Genomic DNA, 11,981 nt, shown 5'->3' with positions numbered 1-11,981 from the left:
GGTTATAAAAAAAACCGTGGTTAATTTAGCCACGGTTTGGTATTAAACCATGGCTAAATTAGCCACGGAATTAAAAAACCGTGGCTAAGTTAGCCACGGAATTTTCCAACATTACAAGATAATATTTACAACATTCTAAAAATTTCATACGCAACCAATCAAATGACATAAACATAAAATTCTAAAGTATACATGATAAATTAAATACGAACAAAAACCATAAACATAAATCTAAAATTAACTAAAAATTCATTTGTAGCTTGTTTGATCTAATTTTTCTGTCAATCAAACATCAGCCATAATTGTTGAAGTGAAGTTAGTTTGTTAACCAAACATAAATTATAACATTGTTCATTCTGGAACTGCCCCGAAAAATAATGCGCATCTTGCTTGTAATAATGCAATGACACCCAAAAAGATATGTCTAATTAACTACAAAAAAAGAACTCATATTCAAGTTAAATAAAGTTTTTATAAAGACTAGGTATGGGGACCTCAATACTTGAGATGTTTACCCAGGTTTGTAAATCAATGAGATAACTGTTATGACAGTTCAATGATCCACAAGATATAGGCAAAGTACATCATCTCTGATACATTTAAAATAGATGTTGAGTTCCAAATTCAGAACATGGGCATGCCTTGAAACACCCAAAAAAACTCTCAAATACTGAGAAAACAAAACCTCATATACATAACAATTACTATACAAGCAATTACCATATATTTATTTTACAAAGTTCAGTCTAAAGAACTAAAAATATTTTGCTTCATACCGAGAAGAAAATGAAAAACATACCTCATTTTCAATCCATACAAAGCCAGAAAAAAAGACTATATTTTTCTTCAATGTTTGCACCTGTAAGAAAGAATTCAGTGATCAAACTCCACATTAATGGAAGAAAATAACTACAAAAACCTGAACATAAGAAAGATGAAACATAAGAAAGATGAAACAAATGACATGATGGCAGAACATAAATATTTGACATAGAAAAAGGAAACCTTTGCTTTTTTCCAAAAAAGAATGGTGTGAAAAAGCGGCAGGTTCTCGTCAGCTTTTCTCTTAGACAACTTGAAAACCACTAAAAATTCATAATGTAGATAGCAAGATAGAGATCCAATAATATCAATTCATCCAATATTAACACAGATATAAAAATGAACTAGCAAGGTAAAATGCATTGAGATGGCTACCTACCTATAGTGCAGCCTTATTAGTTTGTTTAAAATAATGTTTTCAATTTGCTGCTTGAATGTTATATTTTGGTTGGTTAAATCATTCAGTTAGTTTATGTTAGAGAGAAGAAGAGGTGCATGACTAATCATATAACTACAGATGGCTTTATACAGAACTCTGAGTTTATAAATTTAGTGAAATAAACATTTTAGTTTTTTGCTCAATATTTTGATAAAATATCAATGAAAAACATTTGTCTAAAACATATCCTGGAATAGTTTTTTGATCAAAGTGGTTTCAAACATTCAACACATTGAGAAACAAGTCAAAATCTTTGTTTTGCAATGACCAATCACCAACAAGCTAGACTTCAGCCAGATCCTCGTTCAAACCGAAACTAATATCACAACACTTGTAACGTTTTAAAAATTGCGAGTTGAGACCAAATAAAAAAACACGTCCAAACAGTAAATTGAGTTCTATATCTAAAATGGAGACCAATTTTGTAAAATTCCTAAGCTTCCCCCCATCAGACCATCATGAAACCATTACAACGCGAAGGGACACATTGATCAAATCATAATCTGATAAAAAAAACTCAACAAAGTAAGGAGAATCGTGACAAGCAGCAACCGCGATGCCTAAAACAAATAATCTGGTAGTATGTAGATTTTCACTTTAAAACCCAAAGTAACTTTAAAGTTTAAATTCAGGTGGAAAAATAATATCGTACCATTTGAGATGTCCTTGAGTTGTGTACCTTTAAATTGTTAGCATAGAAGTCAATAGAGTCAGTACCCCTCTCTCAAACAAATAAAAAATATTAAGATTCAAGGTGGTTCTTTAAAATTTATTTATACAAATTTCTACGCATTCTCCCTAATCTTTGGCAAATCTAATAACACTATCTAAGGGGTAAAAGCTTTGATCAATTACTTACCTCAAAATTTCTTTCACATAGCATTTTGCGTAATAAGTTCAATTCAGAGAGATTTGAGTATGACATTGTTACCGTGGAAGTGATCTTAACTAAAAGCAAGTATCTTTCCTCTTGTTTCTCGTCAATAAAAGTTATCAGCATCATAGGCTGGGGAACTACTCAATATATAATCTTTCTTAAATCCACTTTTCACATTGTATTTTATCTCTCCACTCACCTTGAGATCACAAACTTGTAGATCAATTGCTTTCATGACTCCAGAAGGAAGGATCCAAACACCAAGAATTCAACCCTCGAAAAAAAACCAACAACAAATAATAATAAAACCTTCAATAAATACTGATTTTAAGGCTTCTGGGAACACTTGAAAAAATATTTTCACAAAATCTACACAATAATGGTAGTCTCCAGATTTTCAAACATAAAAATGTTTATTTAACAAATTATCGCTAAAAAATCATCATAATAATCCAAGAATGACCAATTCATTGAGAATTTCCAACAATATCACATTACCTAGTTTGACACTAAATAAACGAGATATAAAAGGGACAAAAATTGAAATCGAGCGACCATTTTCTAACCTTCGGGCAGCATACTCTGGTCAAGAATAGGGGCTGGAACCCAGCAGGTATAAGATGCATAGAATTAGTCTGGTCTCGATAATCAAGCTTTAGTCCTGTAATTACCAAGGGAAAAAGGACAAAGAAAAAGATAAACAATGATATCTCATTCAAAACCAAGAGATAAAGTAGATACTAAAATAAAAGCAGAAAAAAAAAACAAATGCAATAAACTCACGTATTGTTGGTGTAGGCATAGCTGATGAGAGCAGTGAAGCATAAAAACCCAACGTAAACCATTCGGCGGAACTTCTGAATTCTCGCAATCTCATTCCAGCCTTCATAAAGCCGCCACATATTGAACATTGGTATGGACATTTTTAGGATTGGATTCACTCAGGCAAACAATCGAGCACGTACTCTACTTACCCGTGATTAAATAAATCAGTGAAACAAAATCAACATAATGTAAATTCACTCGACATGAAAGGATGAGGAACAAAACCAGTGCGTCCCAGAAACCAAACTAAATCAGAAACCATGTACTGGAAACCGATCGACAATCTCTATCCCTGACAGGTAAAATCAGATCACATACAATGATATTGGAGACTAGAAATTCATATATTCAGAGGCTCACAGCTTAGAAATAGCAAGCTTTATAAAATCCTTCCAAAGTATCCTTCAGGATTGATTTTTCTGAATCGAAGCAGCAAACACCACCCAAAGAATTCTCTTGTATGGATCAACCTGCTTGCATATATGCATACATAGAGAATAAGAGGCTTTGTGGGGATCTAGATGAAGAGGAATCGAAATAGTAACAACAAACTAATAAATTCATACTCTACCAAAAAAACATTGTTCAAGCAGAGGAAGCCACACCAAAAACAACCGTAATCAACATTCAGTGATTCAAAACATAATAGAACCTAAAGCAAAATGGAAACCCACACACACCCACAGGTTAGAACCCAACCAAAAAATAAGAAATCAACTCAATCACACAAAAAAACTCAATCTCGTAAAGGTCATTAGACTTGACGGCTCACAATCAGCAAACTACACATACCATAATAATAATACCATATGCGAAGAGTGCTGGACTCAATACTCCAGTTAGCTCCCAGTTTCTTACATGTGTACGACACTTCAAGAAATAATACAGCCCCGGCTTCGTCGTGTCATAGCTGCGTTGTAGTAACCCATAAACCATTTTAAGATAATAATATGTTAAACATGATTAAGGGTTGGTATTTAACCAATTTCGGAGTGTTATTGAACTTCAGAAGTAAAATTTGGGCTTTTTAATTTTGGCCCGGATAGTAAGCTCCGATCCCAGATAGTAAGCTCCGATCCTAGATAGTAAGCTCTGATCGGAACGGAAGCTCCGATCTTGGAAAGGAAGTTCCGATCCCCAGCTGCCAGAAATGATCGATGACTCAGTCGCGAGTTTTGACAAGTGTCGATCATAGAGCAGATCGGAAGCTCCGATCGTAGATCGGAAGTTCCGATCCTGGCGTGTCCTGCATGCACGCAATGAGCTGGATCGGAAGCTCCGATCCTGAAATCGGAAGTTCCGATCCTGGCCGAGAAATTTGGCTATAAATAGGGCCGTTCAGAGTTCATTTTCAATTACGAATTCCTGAGTTTCCTTCTACAGTTATATAGTGTGAGATATACACTTGAGGGACCTATCGGTTATAATCGAAGTTCTGGAATAACCAAGTTGTGGTTATAGTCATCCGGGACTAGCGTCTTCAAAGGGCTTGCTTCGGACGAAGGTATGGTCCGGGAATCGATTTAAGTTTTGGGAGTACTTATTAGCTTAGTTAAGGCTTATAGAACTTGTGTAGTGATACGGTGAACTTTTGAATATAGGCTTGGAACCTAGGATCTACTTTACTTGAACTAGCCTAGAGGTACGTACACATTGACTGAGATTGCCAGCGAGTATACATGTTTATATGTTGAATTTATTTGGCATTATTATATGGCATGATGTATGATTTACCGTTTTCTATACTCATATGTCATGTGCATATACACGTTGAGCCTATTCCTTGTTATACCTGATTATAGAGCCGCTCAGCTCTATACTCGATAGTCTGTCACTGAGAGTACCACGACGGCGGGGGCATTTATGTATGTCTACTCTGGTGCACTAGACGAGTGTTGTTGCACCCAGAGGTTGATCCGTGCGGTGGCAGCACTCATGTGGCACCGGTTCTGAGCATGACTTTTCAGATGACCCTGTACCAGTCATCATGTTGCATGCATTATATACATATGTTTACTCATGTCTATGTACTGGGCGTTAGCGCTCACGTCCTAGTTGTTATCTTGGACACCCTATTCCATGGGGCAGGTCGCAGGATGGACGGAGCTGGTAGTTCAAGGCAGGACTAGGGAGCAGGAGCCTTGAGGATTTTATTATACAGGATTCGATATAGCTGTATAATGTTTAAGTTTTCGATTTGGTTGTATCATTACATATTTAAGCCTGAATTATATTACTAAGCTGATATGTAATTTATGGTTAAGTTTCCGCACATTTTTACTCTGTTAAGTATATTGCTGTATTAATTTTAATGCATGCTATTAGTTGCCAGTTAGTAGGTGATTCCATGCAGGGTCACTACATTTTTGGTATCAGAGCATGCTTAGATTTTGGGATTAGTACTTGGGATTTAGTTTAATCTTGAGTAATTCTTGCGCATTTGGGATTTTAATGTGCAATTCTTTTCAGGATATGGCTGACGAGAGTCACGGTAGTGTTGGCCAGGGAGGTGGTCATCATCATCGTCGCCATCATCATCAGGATGATCGACATCGTCCTCATGAGGGTCGACGTCGCTATAATATTAATAAGTTCATGCAGGTAGGACCGAAACCCTTAGTGGGAGGCGAGAATCCTGAACAAGCTAGAAGCTAGATGTCTAAACTTGAGAGCACGTTCCGAGCTTTTGAGTGTACTGAGGAGCAGAAACTGGAAGTTCTAGAATTCGTTCTAGAGGACAGAGCACGTTTTTGGTGGGATGCCAAGGTTGCTCAGGCACGTACTGAGAGAGGACAGGTGACTTGGGGGGATTTCTGTCGGGAGTTTCAGAAATTGTATTTTCCTCCGGCTGTTCGCCAAGCACGATCTATGGAGTTGCTTACTTTGAGGCAAGGATCAATGACTATTGATCAATATCAGCAACGATTTCTTGATCTGCTACCTTTCAGTCCTCATATTAATGAGAGTGATGCATCGAAGTATGATATCTTTCTACAAGGTTTGAACCAAGATATCTACGCACAGGTTGTCTTCTGTGATGAACCGGTGTCTTATGAGACTTTGGTGAACCGTTGCCGTCTTGTGGAGACCAGCAACAGGCGTGGACAGTTGATGATGCCAGCACAGCCTAGTGGATTTGTTGAGCCTCGAGCTCAATCTGTTGTGCCATCTGTACCTACGTCTTCTTCTACTCCTACTACTTCATCTGGTTCTCGTGGTTCACGAGGTACATTCCGCTTTGGGAAGAAGAAGAAGAAGACGTAGGTACATGTCGGAGAGATTGTCCTCAGCGCATGTCAGAGAGCTACTGGGGCGTGTTATATTTGTGGTCAGCAGGGACATCTGCGGAGAGATTGTCCTCAGCGCATGGGTTCTGCTAGTGGATCGGGATCCCAGGTTGGATCTCAGGCTTCTACTTTTCCACGTCAGCAGCCAGCACCACAGAGTTCTTCTGGTTTTCGTCCCCAGACTCAAGGGCAGGTGTTTGCTCTGTCTCAGGAGCAGGCTACTGAGGGAAGAGATCGCATGTTGGCAGGTAACTTCTTGTTATGTGGTATTCCTACACTTGTATTAATTGATACTGGAGCATCGCATTCCTTTATTTCTAGTCGCTTTGTTAAGAGACATAGATTACCTTACGTATCATTAGATATGGATTTAGTTGTATCTACTCCGTTGGAGCAGGAGGTAGTAACTAAGCGTCTAGTGATGGGTTGCCTTCTGGAGTTTGAGGGTAATGTGTTATCGGCTAATTTGATGATATTAGCGATGACAGATTTTGATAGTATTTTGGGAATAGATATGCTGACTTTGTATCACTGTAGTAGCCCGTAACCAAAATCAGTAATTGAGGGATTAATCATAATTACTTGGGTAGAGTTCGGAAGCTCCGAAGGTGAGTTCGGAAGCTCCGAACAGGATCGGAAGCTCCGATCGATATTACGTCAGGCATGACGTGTGGCAAGATCGGAAGCTCCGATCAGTACCGGAAGCTCCGATCACCCCTATCCAGAATCAACAAGTGATATTTTGACACGTGGAAGATCAGGATCTTCGAAAACTCTGATGGCAGGATCGGACTGTAGCACCAGAACTTCTGAAATTTGAATTTCATGCCAAAAATTATTTTCAGTATTTATATTTTTAATTTCTTGAAGTTAATTGTTTAAGTTTTAGTTAAAAATAGAATTTGCTTGATTTATTTGGATTAAATGCCTTGAATTGTTTGGCCTAGTAAGTTTCTGTCCCGGCAGGCGACGAAGGTGGGTTTCGGTGGCATATTTTTTTTTCTAGACTTTCACTTTTAAGATTCTAAGTTAGAGGAAAAATGGGGGTTTTGGCCGGAAATGTAAATTTTAAACTTATAAGTTTTAGAGGTGCAAAAGTTTTGAGGTGAAAAGTTAATTTAGTGCAAGTAGCACTTTTAGTTGTCTTTTAGCACTTTTTAGTACAAGATTCTCTCTCTCACACACACACACCAAAACCCTACACTCTCATTATTTTTCCCACTTAAAATTTCACTCCCATTATTTTTCCCCCTAGATATAAATCATTTACACTACAATTTAAAACCCTAGCCCCCAACATAACCCTTGTAGCCGCCCCTCCCCTCCCATGGAGATTTTCCCACGGCTCCCCCTCTCCTCCACCTCCTAGACGCCGCCGCCACCTTCCACCGCCGCCCATCCACCGGAGAAGCTTCCCAAGGAGCTTAGCTTGGAGTTTGACCTAGAGTTCTTCCCTCCATCTCCCCTTATTTTCGAAATTTTTGGGTAAAAGGTTGAAAGGCAAGTATAAGCTTTCCCTCGGGCTTTCATTCAAGCTAAGCTATGATGTTCCTTCTCCTAAGTTTCTATCAAATTTTCGAATTTTACGTATTATTAGACATGTGGAGCATGAGTTCATCTCTGAAATTTTGGATATGCATGTGTAAATTTTCGGTTTATGGCATTAGCAGGAGTTTATAGTTGTTGGAGGTTGAGATATGACTAGAGGCTTGAGATATGTTGATTGTATTTGCATAATTCGAAAATCCAGAAGTTATGTGCCCTAAATTTCGAGTTGTTGCATGTATAAGGGCTGGAATTTTGTATGATGTTGAAGCCCTTATTGGATGTGCATTGGTCTTGATTGATTAGTCATTACATTGAGACTTTTCATGCTTAAAAGTTGATGTTTTTGAAATGTGAAGTGAAAGTGTGGTTGAGTGTTGTCCAAGTGCTTGGGAAAAGTCCTAAGTGATGATATTTGAGGTGTATTGATGTTTGGTATGGAGAAAAGTTAAGGAAAGAGGGTTAGAGGGGTTGAATTCTTGAGTTAGAAGTAAGTTGAATGTTATGAGTTTGCAGGGCAGGGTCGTGGCTGAGGTCTGGGCAGGGTTAGGCTATTCCATGGTAAATTTCATGACGTTGTGGTCGTGTCGGTATAAAATGGGCGCATTTCGGATAAGTATTGAATAAGTTATGGGTCTTTTAAGTTTGTGGTGTAAGTGCAGAATTTTTAGAGGCTAAGGGGCTGTCCGGGAATGCTTATGGTTTGGGATGCTTGGGAGGTCCTTGGAGGTTACAACCTGGTCCTAGAGGTATTTTGAAGTGTTTATTAAGTGTCGGTTCAAGCGGGACGGGTTTTGGTTAAGACATGATAGAGTTAAGGGTTTTACGGTTTGTTTGCTCGAATTGAGTCAAGTTTGAGGAAAGTGTTGAGTGAATTGTTTCTTTTGACTTAGGGGCAACCACTCATCCACCTTACCCCCAAAATTTTGAGATGAGTCTCATGTCTTAAAGGTTGCCTATTCGTGTGCATATGACATGTTCTTGAGTTTCATAAAGTGAAAGGAAGTTTTCTTGTTTTGCATGCTATAAAGAGGTGTGAGTCGAGTCTTAATGAATGAAAAGGAAAAGAAAGTAAATATTTTTGAATGAAGTGATTTGTTTGTGACAAAGAGGGGTGTTGCTAGGCCGGGGGATGCCTCGGTCTACTCACCAAGAGGTTATAGAGGTTTAGGTAGGGAGCAAGAGACATCTTGTTTATCCTTGCCACAGAGGGCAATGTGGGATCAGGAGTAATCTCGGTCTCCTTGCCACAGAGGGGCAATGTGGGATCGGGAGTTATCTCGGTCTCCTTGCCACAGAGGGGTTAAGTTCGTCGGGAGAAATCTCGTCGTCTTGCCGGCATAGTGCACTGCAGCCATGATCATGATCGAAACAGAGGGTCACAAATGATTTCTAGAGGAAAAAGTAAAAGAAAAGAAAAGTTAAAGTTTCAAAGTTTCAGTTGACTCGTCTTACGTTTATGTCAGTCAATCAATTATGCATGAGGTTAAGTTTAATGTTATGAAAGTTGAAAGTCTATCATAGCGTGAGTTCATCATTGCATGCTATATTACTCTTGTATTTTCATGCATATTTACAGTTAAAGTTCAAAGTATACTATGTATCATAGTTTGAAGTATCGCATCACGTATTTTAAACCCTTGTTATTACACTGTTTATACTTGTTGAGTCTTTAGACTCACTATGCTTGAATGTTTGCAGGTGAGGAGACTGTTGTTGAGATGGAGGGGCATGATCTACTGGGATGAGGCCATCGGTGGTGCAAGGCCCAGTGACCGTTGCTTCTTTATGTTTACGTTTTCCGCACATTTCTCTGTTATGTAATAATGAAGTGTTATTTGAGTATTTTTAGTATTTATAGCCAGGATGTGCATCCCCTGTGCTACAGTTTACGATTTGAAGTACGTTTTCCGCTTATGCATGTTTATGATTATCGTCGGAGATTTTAAATACCTTAGTTTACTTTATGCTGTAACCGGGAGGTGGTTACTAGGATTGCATGTTTATGATTAGCGCACTTGAGTTTTTATGTCAGTATTCCTTTCCTTATTTGAATTGCTGACTGAGTCTTGTTGGCTTGTTTGTTTTACGAATAGGTCATGGCAAAATTTTAAAAAAATCCATAATTTTCCTTTATTTTTATTATAGTCTAGTAGTGAGGGTCGTTTCAGTTGGTATCAGAGCACGGTCTTGGTTTGGGCTGAGCCTACTGCCGGTTGCTGAAACTCAGGGGATCTCGCCTCAAAGTCTGTAAGATTTAAGTTTAATGTCTCTATCTGTTTAAGTTTTGATGTATTAGTTTCTTGAGTTATTGAGAAGTTTAAATTTGAAGTAAAAATATTTTCTAAGGCATGAAATTTGAATGTTGGATTTTCTCAATGCGTTTAGATGGCTCGTCGTCGTGATCCGCGTGCAGTTACGCCTCCACCGCCGCCTCCTCCACGGCCGCCGCCTTCACCGCCGCCGCAGGTGGATGTAGGAGGACAGGTGCTAGCGGGATTGGCCCGCATTCTCGAGCGTCATGTGGATGCTCCTAGAGCTGGAGTGGGGACTGTTTATGAGCAGTTCCGGAAGATGAATCCAAAGGACTTCGCTATCACCACTGACCCATTGATAGCGGAGGGTTGCATCCATTCTCTGGAGGTGATCTTTCGCTATATGCAGCTGGGAGATCCAGATAGAGTGAGGTGTGCTGTGTTTCTCCTCCAGGATGATGCCGCCCTCTTGTGGGAGGGAATGGAGAAGATTGTGGACCCAGCTACTCTACCTTGGACTGAGTTCAAGAAGCTGTTCTTTGAGAAGTATTTTACTGCTGATGTGAGAGGCCGTTTGAAGACGGAGTTTATGAGCTTGAGACAGGGAGACTTGTCGGTGGCACAGTTTGTGGTGAAGTTCGAGAGGGGCTGCCATTTCGTGCCATTGATTGGAGATGACGAGAAGGAGAAGCTGGAGCACTTTATTGTGGGGCTTCGACCTGCCATCCGTAGGGATGTGCTTATGGCGGAGCCAGCTGATTATGCTTCAGCGCTGAGGCGCGCCTTGAGGTCCGAGCAGACACTGAGAGATATTAGCGCGGAGGCGCATGGCAAGAGGCTCTTTCCTCATCAGGGCCACTCTCAGCAGCAGCAGCACGGCAAGAAGCCGTATCATGGACCACCGAGACAGCAGGGACAGCAGACACCACAGGGGCGTCAGGCCCAGAAACAGGCTCCTCCCAAGGCTGGGGAGAAGCCCATTTGCCAGGTTTGCCACCGCCCGCACTTTGGGAGATGTTTGAAGGATGCTGGAGTTTGCTTCAAGTGCAAGAAGCCAGGCCATATCTCTACCCATTGTCCAGAGCTGAGGAGGCCCATGCAGGGCAGAGTGTTCGTGATGGAGGCCAAGCAGGCCGACCCAGACACTACTCTTCTCACAGGTAATATCTTAACTTTTGGGTTAGAGCAGTTAAAGATTTGTTGATGCATGCGACTCTAAATCTTTGCTTGTTTGAGGTTTTACTCTAGTAACTTGTTGCATGCCTTAGGACCTTTGACTGTTTAGCATGAATAGTATCTTGTTTGGGAATTGTTGAATTAGAATGAGCCTAAGTAGAACTCGTGGTTTTAACTTCAACCTTTTGTCGTTGTAACTACTGCTATGCAGGTAGGATTGTTGTGGCAGGCGTAGCCACGAGCGCCTTATTAGACTCAGGGGCTACCCATTCCTTTATATCGGAGTCTTTTGCCCTTGAGAGGGGCATTCAGAGCGAGAAATTGGAGGTTGGATTCTCAGTTACTATCCCTTCAGGGGAAGAGCTATCCACCAGGAGCTTGGTGAGAGACCTTGTATTGCTTTTGCAGGGTCAGTCAGTGGTAGCAGACCTCATAGTGATACCTTTGCCAGAGTTTGACCTGATTCTTGGGATGGATTGGATGACGAAGAATGCGGTGATGATAGACTTCCAGCAAAGATCAGTGCTAGTCAGGCCTGAGGGCGAGGAACCGTTTTGGTTCGAGGCTGCTAAGAGCTTGAGGAAAACACGAGTCATTTCTACCATGCAAGCTCAGAGGCTTGTGCTTAGTGGGTGCGAGTCATTTCTAGCCAGTTTATCTTTGACAGAGCTGCCAGAGCGACCAGTTATTTATGATGTGGCGGTCGTCAGGGAGTTTGAGGATGTGTTCCCTAGCGATGTTGTGGGAATTCTGCC

At 40.3% G+C, this 11,981-nt stretch overlaps 1 long non-coding RNA gene across 1 annotated transcript; it reads right to left on the bottom strand.

The window, feature by feature from the left end:
• Nucleotides 1-2,946: 2,946 nt before the first annotated feature.
• On the bottom strand, nt 2,947-3,845 carry LOC140874069 (uncharacterized). Its single transcript, XR_012148117.1, has 3 exons — nt 3,756-3,845; nt 3,113-3,433; nt 2,947-3,021 (listed from the first exon to the last, which is right to left on the bottom strand). It is a non-coding gene; the product is annotated as an uncharacterized lncRNA (long non-coding RNA).
• Between the last annotated feature and the right edge of the window lie 8,136 nt (nt 3,846-11,981).

This window comes from Henckelia pumila, chromosome 1, assembly GCF_033568475.1.
Source record: "Henckelia pumila isolate YLH828 chromosome 1, ASM3356847v2, whole genome shotgun sequence".
Lineage (NCBI taxonomy): Eukaryota > Viridiplantae > Streptophyta > Magnoliopsida > Lamiales > Gesneriaceae > Henckelia > Henckelia pumila.
The sequence above is the reverse complement of the archived record's forward strand: the minus strand, read 5'-3'. Positions and strand labels throughout refer to the sequence as shown.